Below are 16,159 nucleotides of genomic sequence, written 5' to 3'. Positions count from 1 at the left end.
CCCAATTTGGAAGGATCAGGTAGGCAAGAAGAAATGCTAAGAAGTTGCTGAGGAATATCTAGGGAGAGCCCTGCAAAACCAGGATTGTACTCCTGCTGCATGGAGACCTGGAATGAGAAACATTTACGCAAGTCTACGTACGTGTGAAATGTCATGTCTACGTTTTACCCACTCTATTACCCCAAATGATAAATTCTCAGCCTTGCTGACTAGAGAAGCTGTGGTTCTAAGCAACTGGTTTATCTTTATTTTATAGCGATCATGTATATTATAGCACTTAAATGTTGCCCTTTTTCTTTGAATGTCAGGAAGCTCTGAGGACAATTTTAGTCAATGGTTAATTTTTATGAAGAAGGTTAAGCCCTGGCTGGTTTTGCTCCGTGGTTAGAGCATCGGCCTGCAGACCAGAGAGTCCTGGTTCGGTTCCTGCTAGGGGCATGTACAAAAAAAAAAAGAACTTTAAAATCTTTGGACATGTATTCTCTTCATAGTTCTCTATGGCTTCATTTTCCATTTCAACTCTTCTATTATTCTCTTTTTCATTTATTTTAAACTACTTTTCCTTCTACCAAATACTTTATATTTTTATAACCCTCCTAATGTCATTTTTGAAATTAAGTAGGCTATATATTCATTACATTAAAACATTTTTATTGAATAGCAATATTTCTAACTGTCATTAGATTTATTATTATATTCAATTGAGAGGAAAAACAAATAAAAGTAACCCATGAAAACTGATTTTATTTGAAAAATTAAGAAAATACATATTCAGCTTGTCCCAAAAAACCTTTTATCATTCTGGTATCATTGGCAAATTGAATCAAATGACTAATAACTCAGTCAGGGTAGACACTTGTAATACAATTTTGCTATAGGTGCATATATTTATTATTTGTTGATGAAATGTCATTTGGGCTATAGACAAGACAATAATACAATTGCTATGTGCCACTCATAAAATGCAGACATGGAAATTCAAAAGAAGAAAAATATAGGTAGCAAAAGATTGTATGGAAGGACACTATTCTCTCCTTACAAACCACCTTACAAAAGAGCCAAGGGGCCCAAAGCTGGCGCCGCAAGGACCCTTAAGCTAAGCATCTGTAGCTGACCCTCCATACTTGAACGGGGCCCAGTTCCTCCTGTTCTCCTACTTTGAAGGGGCAGCAGATAGGGAAGTGGGGGGGGGGGCAGCAGTGCTGTAGAAATATTCTTTCCTGCAGCTGTTCTTTCTGTAAAACTCATCCCTGCCAAAGTCCCTGTATACATTGGGCAGCACTGTCCCGGTTCAGTGATGGCATGGTTACTAGTTCTGAGAAATACAGGGAGTGGTTAACAGATCTGAAAGTTGTTTTAATCTTGCCACCATTCTATGTGAAATCACGTGCTAGACCGTCAGAGACTTATCAAGGCAAAGAGCTAAGCCATGTGTCCAGCAGCTCTGGATACGAGCATGCTGCAGTAAGCCACACGTGGAGAGGACACCCCAACAAACTTCTACTCAAACTTCAACACCCAGATTTGTTTTCCTTCCTCTGTGAAGACATTCCCAACTTTCCCCACATCCATGGTCGTTAGTTAACTAGTTATTTTCATCCTAGAAACTAACCCTAGATGGGGGTGAAAGATTGACTGAAGGGCCATGGTCTATGACATTAAATTTAGACTGTTGACATAATGAGTTTCTTAAATTGACACAAAATAATAAATTTCTTTATATTGCCACAAATCATGTTGGTAACATTGAAAAAAGACACTCATCACACATTTACGTTTTCACTATCTTCAAGTCCAAAGTGCTTATCATTAGCTTTTATTTTTTCCTTTATTAACTTTTAGAGAGAGGGGAAGGGATAGGGAGAGAGAGATAGAAACATCGATGAGCGAGAACATTGATTGGCCCCCCACTGGGGATTGGACCCACAACCAGGAATTGAACAAGTGGTCTCTTGGTGCATGGGTCGATGCCATACCAGCCGGGCTTATCATTAGCTTTCAATTTTATATTCTAAAATAATCTTGCATTTATTTTGTGCATGGTACAATTATGCACCATTATATTTTTTGTAATTCAGATTTAGCATATCTTTTATTTCTAGTAGACTGAGAACCCCAAACACATGGAAATATGACCTTGGTCCTCTCTAGATTTCTGAGAGGTCTTCATTCATTCTTCTGTTACAGGGTTTACCATCACAGCATCATGGTGCCTGTTCTCATCTGTTCCCTCAATACCCTGTGACCTTTTACACGGCAAGGTCTGCACCTTATGTTTCTCCCGGCAGATAAATTTTGTCAAAGTAACATGAAAAACAATGGTACTATAACTATGGTGTACATAAGGACAACTATGGAAAATTATCAAAAATCCATACTCCTGAGCCTTAACCCCAGAAACTTGGAGTCACTGGGGTTGAGGTAGAAATCAAGGACTGCGTTTTATTAAGGTCTCCAGGTTACCCTAATGCGGTGGTCTTGGACACTTCCACACTTTAGCCCCAAGGGTTTGATACACTTGACCCCATGCGTCATTCCTGACCAGTTGGTCATGACTATCCAGGGAACCTTTGAACATTGTAGGGCTTCGCTGGGTTTAGTGGGAGGGAAGTTTAAACCAGAGGAACAGGATGGAGTCAGAATGGATATTTGCTGTGTACTGCCAGCTATGGTTTGAACCAAGAAGCAAGAAAGGAGCTAACACTTGTCCATTGTCTTCTATGAGTCAGAATCTAAGTTAGATTTTTTGCCTAGATTTTCAAGTATCCTGTGCTAACCTGTACAATACAACCCTAGAAAATTGGATATTGAATTTGGCTATTGTGTGTTTTAATTCATATGATAAAAATATTTTAAAATATTAAAAAAAGTAAAGATGACCTTTATACTGGCTGAATGGACTCAGTGTTCATTCTTGACTCTCTTTACCGGTGTTAGCTGTTTGTTAGGTAAAGAAACAAACCTTAAACAAACTGAGAAATCAGGTTCACATTTGTTAGAACTACCTAATGGTTAAGATAAAACTGGAAATAATGTATCAACAGTGACAAATATACCCATGCATTCATACAAATAAATGCAAAGTAGACTAGCTGATAAATACGGCGTGGGATGGGAATAAATTCCAGTCATTTGCTGAGAGCCAGGAGATACTTACAGAAGTTTATTTATTCCGCTGACTGTACTGCATGCCAATTACATAGGACGAGTTCTCTGCTTTCACAGGGAGCGATACTTTGTGGAGACCACAAGTAAACCCATGGGTCACACTCCACACTGTGCAAGCACAGAGGTTGAGAAGTGGAGAACATAAATCAGATTTAGACGTGGAGGAAGACCTCCCAGTAAAGGTGATGCTTCAGTTGACAAAAAGGGGGGGTCGAGTTCATCTCAGCCTGTGAGAAATGCATGGGGTAGAGGACACAGTGGCAAAGTTGTGAGTAGTTCAGAGTTGTTTGGCTGAGCGGCCGTAGGGTTGGAAAGGTAGGCTCAGGGCTCAGGTAGAACCTCTCTGATTATGTGGCTGCGTGAGCACTGACGTCAGGTCTCTGCTCCTCTGTTCCTTCATATGTGGAGTTTGGATGAAATGGTCTCTAAGATATTTTTCAGCATTGTTTACAATGGCCAAGACATGAAAACAACCTATGCATTCGTCAGTGGATGAATGGATAAAGAAGATGTGATACATATATACAAGGAAATACTACTCAGCCATAAAAAAGAATAAAATCTTGCCATTTGTGACAACATGTGTGGACCTGCAGGGTATTATGCTAAGTGAAGTAATTCAGAGAAAAACAAATACTGTATGATTTTACTTATATGTAGAATCTAAAAACAAAACAGTCTCACAGATACAGAGAAGAGATTGGTGGTTTCCAGAGGAGGGGTTTGAGGTGAGGGGCAAAATGGGTAAGGAGATCAAAGAGCACAAACTTCTAGATATAAAATAAATACGTTAAGGCAGGGGTTCTCAACCTGTGGGTCGCGACCCCTCTGGGGGTTGAACAACCCTTTCACAGGGGTCACCTAAGACACAACAGTAGCAAAATTACAGTTATGAAGTAGCAACAAAAATCATTTTATGGTTGGGGGTCACCACAACATGAGGAGCTGTATTAAAGGGTCACGGCATTAGGAAGGTTGAGAACCACTGCGTTAAGAGGATATAATCTACAGCATGGGGACTAGAGTCAGTGGAGGGGATTCACTTTGCATTGTGACACATGGTAACTAGATTTACCGTGGTGATCACCTCGCAGTGTGTACAAATGTCAAATCGCTATGTTGTACACCTGAAATTAATAAACATTGTATATATGCCTGGCCAGTGCAGCTCAGTGGTTGAGCGTCAACCCATCATCAAGAGGTCACCAGTTCGATTCCTGGTCAGGGCACATGCCCAGGTTGTGGGCCAGATCCCCAGTGGGGGGCATGCAGGAGGTGGCCAATTGATGTTCTCTCTCATCGATGTTTCTATCTCTCCTTCTCCCTTCCTCTCTCTCTAAAATCAATAAAGAAAAAAAATATTGTATGTACATTACACTTCAATAAAATGTATTTAACCCCTATGATAATTCTCAGATGTAGATATTGTTATTATCTGACTGTTACTGATGAAGTAACAAAGTCAAAACTTACCAAAGTCATAAGGAAGTAGGTGGCAGAGCCAGGATTCAAGCTCACGTCTGGCTCTGAAATGCATGCCCTTAACCACTATCTTACGTTAAGGAAAGAAAGAAAGAATGCAGAAAGGAACGAGTGTCAAGGAACCTTGAGCAAATTTGTAGGAAGTGCTTTTGGTTAGAAAGGAAGCCATTTTATCATTTTATACATCTCCATATCACAGAGGAAGACGCTCAGGGTCAAAGACACTCGGCAACTTTCCGAAAAGTACGGACCCAGAGCTGGAGGAACAGGGGCTCACACTACTGCGTTCAAGGTCCAGGCACAGAGCTGTGAAACAGTGTCACCTCTCAGGGAGACGAGCGGGATTATGCCAGTTAAAGAAAAATAAAGGATCAGGTGCAAAGTCACACAAAGGGGGTCAGGCAGATGTTTGCCAAAAAGTCATTTCCGTAGCTGATCAAGCTCACCTGAGAGACGATGACCTCTCTGTGGGCACAGTCCCCCCTCTCGAACTCCAGCTCAGGCAGGGTCACTGTCCATCTGTATAAGGGCGAGTAGAACCCGTGCTTTCTGGAGAAGACAGAGCTCTCCAAGGCCAGCCGGAGAAGGGAACGGGCCACACATGCCCAATTTGTCATCTGAAATCACCATTAGGTGGTCACTCCCTCTTCCGAGAGGTGAAGGGAAGACAGGAGGGCTGGGCGGGGTCTGCTCCTGCCACGTGAAGGGAAGAGGCATGAACTGCCCAGTCAACAGCAGGGGAACGACAGGGCAAAACATGAAAGCTGCCTTCACGGCGCTGCATTCACGGTCTGGCAAACCGGAGTGTCGAGGCTTCCACATCGTCTCTTGACATCTGTTGTGCAGTTTCAGTGGTTGATTTCATTGAAATGTAGACAGAAATGCCAGTTTTGGTAAGTAGAGTCATCACGATCCTTCTTCTTTGTTCACTGGGCAAATTACCGCCCCTAATTACCACCCCTGCACAAATATCATCTTGTCCTAGAGAATGCTGGTCACTGTGCTTTGTCCCCACAGGCCTCTGTCTTTCCCTAGCCCAGTCCACTTGGCACTGCTCTGTGCTACCTCGGAACCAGGCAGGGTCCAGGGCACACACACCTCTGCACACGTCAATTATTTCTTGTCTGTCTGTCTCTGACATCACTGATGGTATCAGTGAGAGATAAAAGACCATTTGTGTCTATACGCCAGGCATCTAGCAGACTTCCCAGCTTATATTAGTCTCCTCCACCAGACTCTTGACTGAATGATTGAATTCTGAAAATTGAATTGAATTCAATGAGATCTTTTAAAAAAATTTATCGTTATTGTTGAAAGTATTACAAATGTCCCCACTTCACCCCCCAGTGACTGCCCACACATGAAATCTTCAGTCAGTCCCAGAAGAAACATATCATTGTCTGATTCTTTCAAGCTAAATGTGAGAGAATGCTGATATTATAAGAAAACCAATGAAGCAATTAGCGGCACCTCCTCAAAAAACAGCTGCATTTCTTATTTTAATGGGGGAAAAAAAAAAGATCATACAGATGAAACGAAATCTCAGCTTTTATACTATGTCACTTGAGAGACCCGATCAGGAATATGGTGGATACTATATTCAAAAAGACTGATCGATTGGTTGGAATGTCAAATGTGTTTAGTTATCTGTGAAATGTCAAGAAATGAGTGGTCTCTGCTGAAAACGTTTAAACTTTCTGTGAAGCTTCCCTCATCGTTTTTCCTTCACGCATATTCACAGTAGGGGAAAACTTTCCTCTTTTTCCAGATGGTAGCATAAATTTTCAGGTCAAGTAATATTAAAAATAGATAATAGCCAAGACCCCACGAGTCTCTACAGAAAGACTAAACAGTCACAATGGGGAATATCATTGTTTTGGTTTTCTTTATGAGCTTTTATGTACTCAGCTGCTTCTCAGGCAGACTTTTACTGCAGTGGGACCTGGATCGTTCTGAATTCTCGTTCCACCTCACTTCCTATTCTTTACACTCAGCCCCATGCCACACAAGTCAAGGGAAAAGCCCCACAGCTGTGCTCGAGTCTGGACTGCGCTCTCCCCCCAGGATCTGCCTTGGGTTGGCTCCTGGCACCAGAACGCTGCACATTTGACTCTCCAGCTGACGTTGGTAACCACGCTGCTGTCTTAAGGAACTTGGGCTGATGGAAAACATCTAAAGGGAGTACCAAATTATTTCAAATTAAGTTAAACTGTTGGTTTTGTTAAAAAAAAAAAAAGTATAGTGATTGCTATTGATTCTGATGAATACTTCTTGGCCAATAAATTCACTGCACAGCTCAAATGCCCCCCTTCCAGGAACCTGTCCCAAACTCACCAACTCTTAAGTGATCTCATTGCTACATTTACTGGAGTCCTAGCATTCACATGTCTGCTCACAAAGCACTTGCTGCACAGAGTATTCTACATCTAATTCTTCTTGGTGTCCTTTTCCGTGGCCAGCCATGTTGAAAGGAGGCATTCGATGTATACTGCTGAATTTTATTGAAGTTCATAACTTTGATGCTGTTATAGCTATACACATTCAGTTATCAATGTTGACTCTATAACTACCCTTTAATTATTTTAATTAAAATCAACCTTCCTTTTATTACTGATCTTTATTTGTAGGGCTCAGAATTACTATAAAATTCCAACTATGGCAACTCAGACTATAAGCAGAATCAAACAAAACGATGATACGTTATCAAAGTTTCATAAGAGCAGAAACTGAGAGGGACCCTCGAGATGTAGAATGTTCTTGCTTCATATACGAGAAACATGAGGCCTGAGGAGTGTAAGTGACTGATGCCAGGTCACACAGTAAATCAGTGACTGACTCTAGGCTAAACTGAGGCTTTCGGAGAAGCATTACCTAATGCAGGCAGACAGGTGTGGGTTTCCTTGACATTTCATTCCAGCTGTGTATTCCTGGGCAATTACTCAAAATCCCCCAAATTAACTGTGATATTGTGATTTATAATAAGATATATATCTATATATATATTTGGTTTTTATCCTTCTTTCAGTCCCAGAGCTTCTAAAACCCTTGGAATTCCCTAAGATGTGAGCAATAAAGGTATCTTCTGTTACGTGATGAGGTACCTTTTGGAAAGCAACTAAGGTTGGGGGCCGGTGGCCAGTGACGAGAGAGTTGGAGCACTCAGTCCCCCTCCCTGCCCTGCACTGGCCAATGGTGTAATCAAGCACACCTACACAGCGAGGCCATCATAACAACCTAACGAACAGGTTTGGAGAGCTTTCTGGTTGAAAACATGGCGATGTGGGGAGATGGGTCTGATAGAAGAGAACATGGGAGCTCTGTTCTCTTTCCCCATAACTTGCCTGTGCACCTCTTCTATCTGGCTGTTTCTGAGCTTTTTCTTTAATAATAAACTGATGATCTGGTAAGTGCAATGGTTCTCTGAGTTCTGTGTGCTATTCACACAAGTTAATTGGACGCAAGGAAGGGATCTTTGGAACCTTCGATCAAAACAGTTCTGTTAGAAGCTCAGGTGATGATCTAAGCTTGGGGCTGCATCTGAAGCATGCAAGGGGGATACTCTTGTGGGACTGAGAACTTAATCGCCAGGGTCTGATGCTCTCTCTCTGGGTAGATAGTGTCAGAATGGAGTTGAATTGTTGAAACCCCAGCTGGTGTCAGAGTATTGCCTAATGGTATGGGGAACACTTCCTACCCCCTACACATGAATCAGAAAGGGTGACCAGAACTGTTGTTCACTATTCTCATTTGTAACATAAGGCAAGAATTCTGCAGCACTGTATGAGGTTGAAATGATACAACATATAGGAAACCATTTGGTTCTCAGTAGTAGATGCTCAGTAACTATTAACTGCTATTAGAAGAATATCTCACATAATTAAGTAGGCTGCCATGTGCATAGGTTCTGATGCTTCATAAATATTTCCCTCTCTAACCCCTTTTAATAATGTTTGATACCTATGGCCGAACACTAGTGTCTTGTCAAGCACGCAGGGCTGTTTTTCCCTAAGAAGTACATGCTGCAGACATGTTCATTGTTAACATTAGCAGAGAGATGACTTCACCCACAACCTTAGGAAGCATCACCTTAAATACACATATAACTTCTATTGCTGTTGATTGTACCATGTGTGACACTGGCCCAACTTGGCCAATGGGATTTTCTCGGAAGAATGAAGAGCAATGACAATGAGAGAATGAGTTGAAGAGAAAGGCAAACTCTTGCGTTAAGAGGTCATGTAGAGTTGGGCTCAGTGTTGGCGATCTGACCAGTTAAAGCCTCGGAGGGCTTTGGGAGAAGAGACACTTTGAGTGAAGCAGAGAGAGACATTTGTAGCCCAAAGCAGGAGCATGGAGGTCTACAAGGAGAAACACCTGAGAAGTACCAACACAACCCTCAGAAACTGAGGTGGGCTTAGACTGATGAGATGGATCAATAGTGCCCTCACAGTGAAACCTGCTCTACTCATGGCCTGAGCACATTCTCTTCCCAGCAATCAAAACCTCATGCCTAGAACTGTGTAGTAGTGATGCGGACACATTTCAATGGCAAAAGCAAAAAGACGTGACTCATTCCAAATACCAGAAATATACTGGTCCTGCTCACGATAGCTCAGGAATGTTTACTCCAGTCTCTTTTAAATGTGACATCACTTTAGCTTTTTTATAGGCTTACAGGGTTTTGCCACAGGAAACAGTTCTTCTACCCTTCCCCCACCCCAATTCCGGCCCCTTCTGGTTCTTCCTCTGAATTCTTGAATGGTGACCATGTGAGCTGCCACCCAAATGTGTGGTCTGAGCTGGCCTTTGAAGATTGCCATAATGATCTTTGCTGACTTCTGCCCTGTGCTTTTATTTGGAACCCCTGGCTGGCTGTTTGCTTTCCTAAATGTTAGCAGACTTTGAGCTGATGAGTTTTAAGTGCCTGCCGTGATCAACACCAGATCCTTCTTCATCTGTGACTGTTGGTTTTTCACTTACTTTACATATCAAAAAATAATGTAGAAAATGTCAAGATAGAGAGCATCCCATCTCCCCTCCTTCCTTCTTTCTTTTTTCCCTTTAACTCTCCCTCTCTTAATTCTACCCTTTCCCAAACAGTCTCAAACATAGCTGTATGACAATAATAAATAAATCACCTTTCCTTCATGGTTTCAATGTTATAGTCATTATATGAAATTCTGAAAAATAAAGGGAATATAAAGAAAAATACCAGAATTCTATCATGTTGAACAATTAGAATTGACTTATTGGTTTATCTCTTCTTAAATATTTTGTCTCAAATATATAGATGAATTAATATGCAGATAGATAGATACAGAGAAGAAAATGGTATAATAATTTTTTGTTTTCTGTGTTTACCACTTCACACATCATAAGCAAATTTTTTCTAAGTTAAATATTCTTGAAAATCATTTCTTTAATGGCTGAATGTTTTATTATATAGATACACCATACTTTACTTAACTAATTGTATACTTCAGCTAGTAATATTGTATTGTTTTCAAATATATACAAATGTTATAATGAACAGTTTAGTATCTTTGTAATGTAAATAAAAATTCAATGATGCTGTCTACATAAATTAATATAAACAAATTTATAGGTTTTCATGGTATGAACTTTTTAAGAGATCTTGTCATACATCTTCCAGAAAGTTTATTTCAAGTCAAATTTGAAGATATCATAAAAAAATACCACAAATGTTAGATAATTGTGATAATTATTTATCAATTATTGCTCTGATAAACTACTAATGAGAACAAATGAACATGAAAAAATAACATACTCCTATAGAGTTCAATTGAAAGGCACCCATGAGGCATAAATAGAATAGTAGAGAGCTTTGCTAGTATGCATTTTATTCTTGAAAGATAGTTTCACAGTACAAGAGGTAATTAGTGCCACAGGTTTAATGGTCTATATCAAATTAAGAGAAACTGAATTTCAAAACAGTTTGTCAGTAAATGATATGCAACGATAACTCTCATTCATTTGGGTAATAAGGATGAATAAACTTAGGCCTTGAATTCACATAGATAAGATCAGTACTGTTGGAAGGTAAAGAAAAAATATGCTTTCCAGTTAACAATAATAATGTAAGCGTATGAATCGGTTGCCTTACTTTTAATAATACAAACCAACTACTTAAAAACAAACAAACTATTAATTGAGAGTAAAATCTTTATGGACTGAGAAAAAATCCACAGTGGCCAATAAGATCCTAAAACCACGTTTGCACAGGGTCTGCAATTTTGCTTCCCGTGTGAGGCAAGAACCCTGAATTCCTTCCACACAGCTCTGTCCTGGGCTGAACACAAGAAATCAGGGTTGAGACCATTGCTAAACCATCTAAAAGAGACATGAGTAGAGAAAAAAAAAATCCACAGCCAGTGAGTTCTTATTCTACATCAACACGCCTATGGGCACCCTCATCACTACACGTGAGGTAAGAACTATGCAAAGTGACAACAAAGATCGTGGCTTGTGGCAGTGAGTATATTACATGCCATGGACATATCTCCCAAGTGAGTATAAAACCACATTTATATTCTTTAAAAAAAAAATCTTTTTAAAAACTATCCTTTGATAGAGGATAGAATAAAGAAGATGTGGTACATACCCACAATGGAATACTACTCAGCCACAGAGAAGGTAAAATGCTGGCATTTGCCATGACATGGATGGGTCCTGAGAAGATCATGCGAAGTGAAATGAGCGAGATGGAAAAAGTCATGAATCATGTGAGCTCCCTCATTTGTGGGACATAAGAATGAAAGCAACAAATGGACAAACAAGACAAACAGATGAACAAAAACTCACAGACACAGACAACAGTATGGTGGTTCCCAGAGAGGAGGAGTTTTGGGGGAGGTAGTAAAGGGAAAAGGGGGTCAAATATATGGTAAGGGAAGGAGAATTGACCTACGGTGGTGAACATACGATGCGATATACAGGTGATGTATCATCGAAATGTACACTTGAAACCTACATAAATTTATTAACCAATTTCACCATAATCAATTTAATTTAAAAAGGTTTCCATCTCTCACTGAGTTAATATGAAAGGACAAAATTGCAATGTCCACAAAATGAGTGAAGGTAGGAACTTCGGAGGTAAAGGGGCAGTAAAGTCGCCTTTGTCTCCAAGGTCCCTGCCAGTCTGCAGGTCCTGGGGTGCCCAGTGAAGGCTGTACTGGATGTCCTGCGTACACCCGGAGTAGAATGATCTGCACTGGGCACAGGTGTGTGCACTTTCTCAAACACTTCCTGTGTCGCCCACAGGTGCTAGTGCTGGGAGAGGTTAGAACAAAGCTGGGCCTTTGTATATGAGAGAGAAAGGATGGGCTAAGGAGCAGATGACCAAGGGAGGTGAAGAGATGGAACCCCAGACGGAGGTGAAGAGATGGAACCCCAGAGTGCGTGCTACAAGAGTACAGAAGTGGGACCTCCAAGTCAGCAGGGGGAGCTGTGCTCAGACTGGTCCTGGAAAGATGAGTCATTCAGAAAGGGGCAAGGAAAGCCAGGCATTTGAGGTAGATGACGCCTAGGCAGAAAACGCGGGGCACTGTGCAGAATGGAGAGGGTGTAAGGAAGAGCGAACTCAGGGACAGCCATGACCCCAGGGTCTGCAGGACCTCCACTCTGCTCCCTTTTGGCCATGTCGCCTCTCCAATGAGGCTGGTGTGGTCTGGTCAGCTCGAGCAGAATTGGAAACAAGGCACATGGTAGTCCCGGCGGGTTCCAACAGCACTCTGTGCGGGGACACAGTCCGGCTCTCTGAGTTGACGCAGGTAGAGAACCCAGTTTTAAGGGCGTACAAGGTAAGAAATGCAAAACCGACTCAGGATGAAGATCAACCCACCCGCAAGTCTCTTCTGCTTCGTTCCAGAAACCAGGACAAACGCTTTTCTGCACATCATCTCCCTTCTTCTTTGCCACGCACGTGCAGGTTCACCCGACCTCCTTTGCTCCACAGGCGGGACACTGGGCTAACAAACTATCAAGGTCACTCCCGCCCGCTGGACGCGGTGGCCGGGGCTTGGGGCTTCCAAGCTGAGCATGCTTCGGCTTAATTGGCTCTGGGGATGGAACGCAGTTGCTGCTGATAGCTCGGCAAGATTTAGTACTTTCCTGACATGTGAAATGGAGTCTGTGCGCCGGGGGATGGCTAAACATTGAAGTCTCGCCGCCCTCTATTAACTCTCTGGGCAAGGAAACACGCGTCTGCATTTACACCGCGAGCCTTGGCGGTCATGCGGGGCATGTGTTTCTCTGTGTCCGTGGCAGGAGGCCACACGCCATGCCTAGGTGCACGTTAACATGACATAAATGTTAATGTCCTGTTCGAAAACCAAAGCCTGCGGGAGAGAGGAAATACCACCCCCGCCGTACCCGGGGCGGTGTTTGGATACTGCAGCCTATATTTTGACTCCAGAGTGTGATGACTATGTAACTTTTCACAAGGATTTCATTTTTTTCCCCCCTGTCAAGCCACATTATTTTAGGGGTGACAATAACTTGGCTGCAAATGAGCTGAAACCATCAAGGTGATAAATGAGTTTCTGGGGGAGGGAGGCATCGGCCAGGCCTGTGCGACGCAGGACCACACACCTCTGTGGTCCTCCACCTTCTCAGCAGAACAATGTGTCACAGATCTCCCCTCTCGGCATCCCCAAGGCCCCTTCCCTCCCGGCCTCCTGCTTCTTAAAGCAATAGAGGACCCTGAGCACTTGACTTTGGAAAATATACCGTATTTCATAGTTTGGGGGGGGGGGTTTCGTGCGGAGAAAGACTTGATATTTTCCTCTGGCTGTTAGCAAGGACCTGATTTATAACACTGCCTTTGAGACAACTGCTCACCCGGTTTATTTTCTCTGTCAGCCAGGCCTGTCTCTGAAGTGGGGTTGCCCATGGTCAGCTCAGTGGTCAGCCTGCTTCTGTGACTTGAAACCTAAGAGGTACGTCCGGAAGGGCCTGGGGAGCGGGGCGGGGGCTGGATTTCTTGTCAAGAAAGATGACTTTCATTCCTTTTTCTCCAGGGAAAGCAGGGGGTGGGGGACAGGTTACGCCCGGAGTTTTGCTCACACAATTGCGTTTGAGTTATTCTCCTCACTCATTTAGCACAGCGAGGGTCAGCGATTTGCTGAAGGGTTCTTCCTGGGGCTTTGCAGCCAGGATTTGAACCAAGAGCTCTTGGGCTTCCTCTGCCTTTATTTTTGTCCAGTTCCCCACTGAGATAACACCCAAGTCACCCGAAGCACCGGGGACACCTGGATTCACCCACCGCCCTGGGAAGCCTGGCTTTTGGTGGCAACTAAGTGGATGGGATCTTAGTGTGTGACTTAGAGCCAAGAGCTTTATTTTTGCTCTCACAATTGCATTCATGTTTGCTGTTCACACATTCCTCTTTGTTATTATCATGGTGTTAGGGGGCAGGAAAGGAAGAAGACGTTGGGGATGCATTGACCACATCTGCATTTCAAGGGTGCTGTGACGGAAAGCAGGGGCTTCAAGCTGATTAAAAACCTCAGTGTTGCTTGGCCGGTGTAGCTCAGTGGTTGAGCGTCCTCCCATACACCAAGAGGTCGCAGGTTTGATTCCCGGTCAGGACACATGCCCGGTTTGTGGGCTGATCCCCAGTGGGGTACATACAGAAGGTGGCCAATTGATGTTCCCCCTCATCGGTATTTCCATCTCTCTCTCTCCCTCTCCCTTCCTTTCTCTCTAAAATCAATAAAGGCAAAAAAATTAAAAAAAAACAACAACACCTCAATGTTGTCCTGGCCAGTCTGGCTCAGAGGTTACAGCGTCGGCCCATAGACCAAAGAGTTATGGGTTCAGTTCCAGCTAAGGGCATGTACTTCGGTTGCAGTTCAATTCCTGGCCCCGGCCCTGGTTGGGGTCATGCAGGAGGTGCAGGTCAATGTCCTCTCTCACATCGATGTTTCTCTCCCTCCCTCCCTCCCTTTCTCACCCCCTCCCACTTTAGCTGAAAATCAATGGAAAAATATCCTTGGGTGAGGTTTAAAAAAAACAACAAAAAACCTCAGTGTCTATTGAGCACACTGGGTGGGCAGTGACAGTGAAGGCAGACCAAGTCCCCAGCCAAGAGGAGGCCAAGGTGGCCTCTCTTTACGGTTAGTCAGATGGAGACACGTTCCGATGTCATGAAGAGCTCCCCTCCCCAAAGAATGTAGGCCGCTTTAAAAAAAAATGTTGCCCAAAAGTTGAATTTAAGTCACAGGTGGAAGTTAAAATCCAGAATGTATGCAGTGCAATCATTGGTTTACATCGTCTGACACGTTCTCTAGACTCGGAGCAACTGGAGGGTGTGGGTTTCGTGTTGTTCAACACACAGTCGGTGACAGCGAGGTACCGGCAGCTTGTTCCTGCCTCGAATCTCAGTTTGTTTTATTATTCGGTACAGATTAAAATGCCGGCAAAGACTTAAATAATATATAATAAAATTAATTTATTCTTCATTGTAATATATGCACCAGTAACTCAAAAATCAATCTCCAATCCTGCTTTGTCGTCTAAACGCTCCACGCCGATGATGAACGGCCTACTTGTTATCTCCATGGGGTTATTTAATGGCATTTGCAGTTTACAAAAATGAATGTTACATTCCACATACCCCCGAACCTGCTTCTTCCTAGATTTTCAGTCTTAGACAATCTCATCAGCATTCACCCAGCTGTTCAGACCCAAGCACTGGAGTCCTGTATTTATTTATTTTTTTTAGTTTTCTACACCCACATCATCGTCAGGTGTGGGTGTAGAAAAATAAATAAATTTTATTTTTCCAGTTACAAACTGATTAAAATTGTAGATCTTTTATATTCTCTGGACTTTCAGTAATACTAACAAAGACCTTTCCACTCTGATTTTTAAAATGACTTATTTTCCTATTACTGTTAATATGATTTGGGCGGGGGGGTATGCAAAACCATCAAACCCTACGGAGTTTACTGTGATGCACGGAGTGGGTAAGGACACGATTTCATGCTTGTTCCTGATGGCCACCAGGGTGTTCCAGCACCATCTATGAAAAAGGATCTGTTTACTCCGCTGATGTCATCCTAAACTCTCCTGTATGTTTGAATTGCTCTCCTCTCTTCTGTTGGGCCATTGGCACCCTCTCTGAACTTTGTTATGTTTTAACATGATGTGGGACTAGTCCATTCCATCGCTACCTGTTCCCCACCAGAACGTTCTTGGTTCTCTTTAAATGACCTTAGTTCATTAAATCCCAAACTCTGAAGTCTGACTGTTTGGGTTCAAATACAGCCTCTGCCACATGGTAGCTAAGTGACTTTGGGCAAGTTACTCAACTTCTCTGTCTCTCAAAATCACCATCTGTAAGCGTGGGAATAATATATAACTTTTCTCCTAGAATTGACGAAAGTATATTATTTAATACATCTACAATGCTTAGAATAGCACCTGGTACATAGGAAATAGTTAACCTATTATGATTCTTATTTATTTATTTATTTTCACATGA

This window comes from Molossus molossus, unplaced genomic scaffold (assembly GCF_014108415.1).
Source record: "Molossus molossus isolate mMolMol1 unplaced genomic scaffold, mMolMol1.p scaffold_m16_p_1, whole genome shotgun sequence".
Classification (NCBI taxonomy): Eukaryota; Metazoa; Chordata; class Mammalia; order Chiroptera; family Molossidae; genus Molossus; species Molossus molossus.
The sequence above is the reverse complement of the archived record's forward strand: the minus strand, read 5'-3'. Positions refer to the sequence as shown.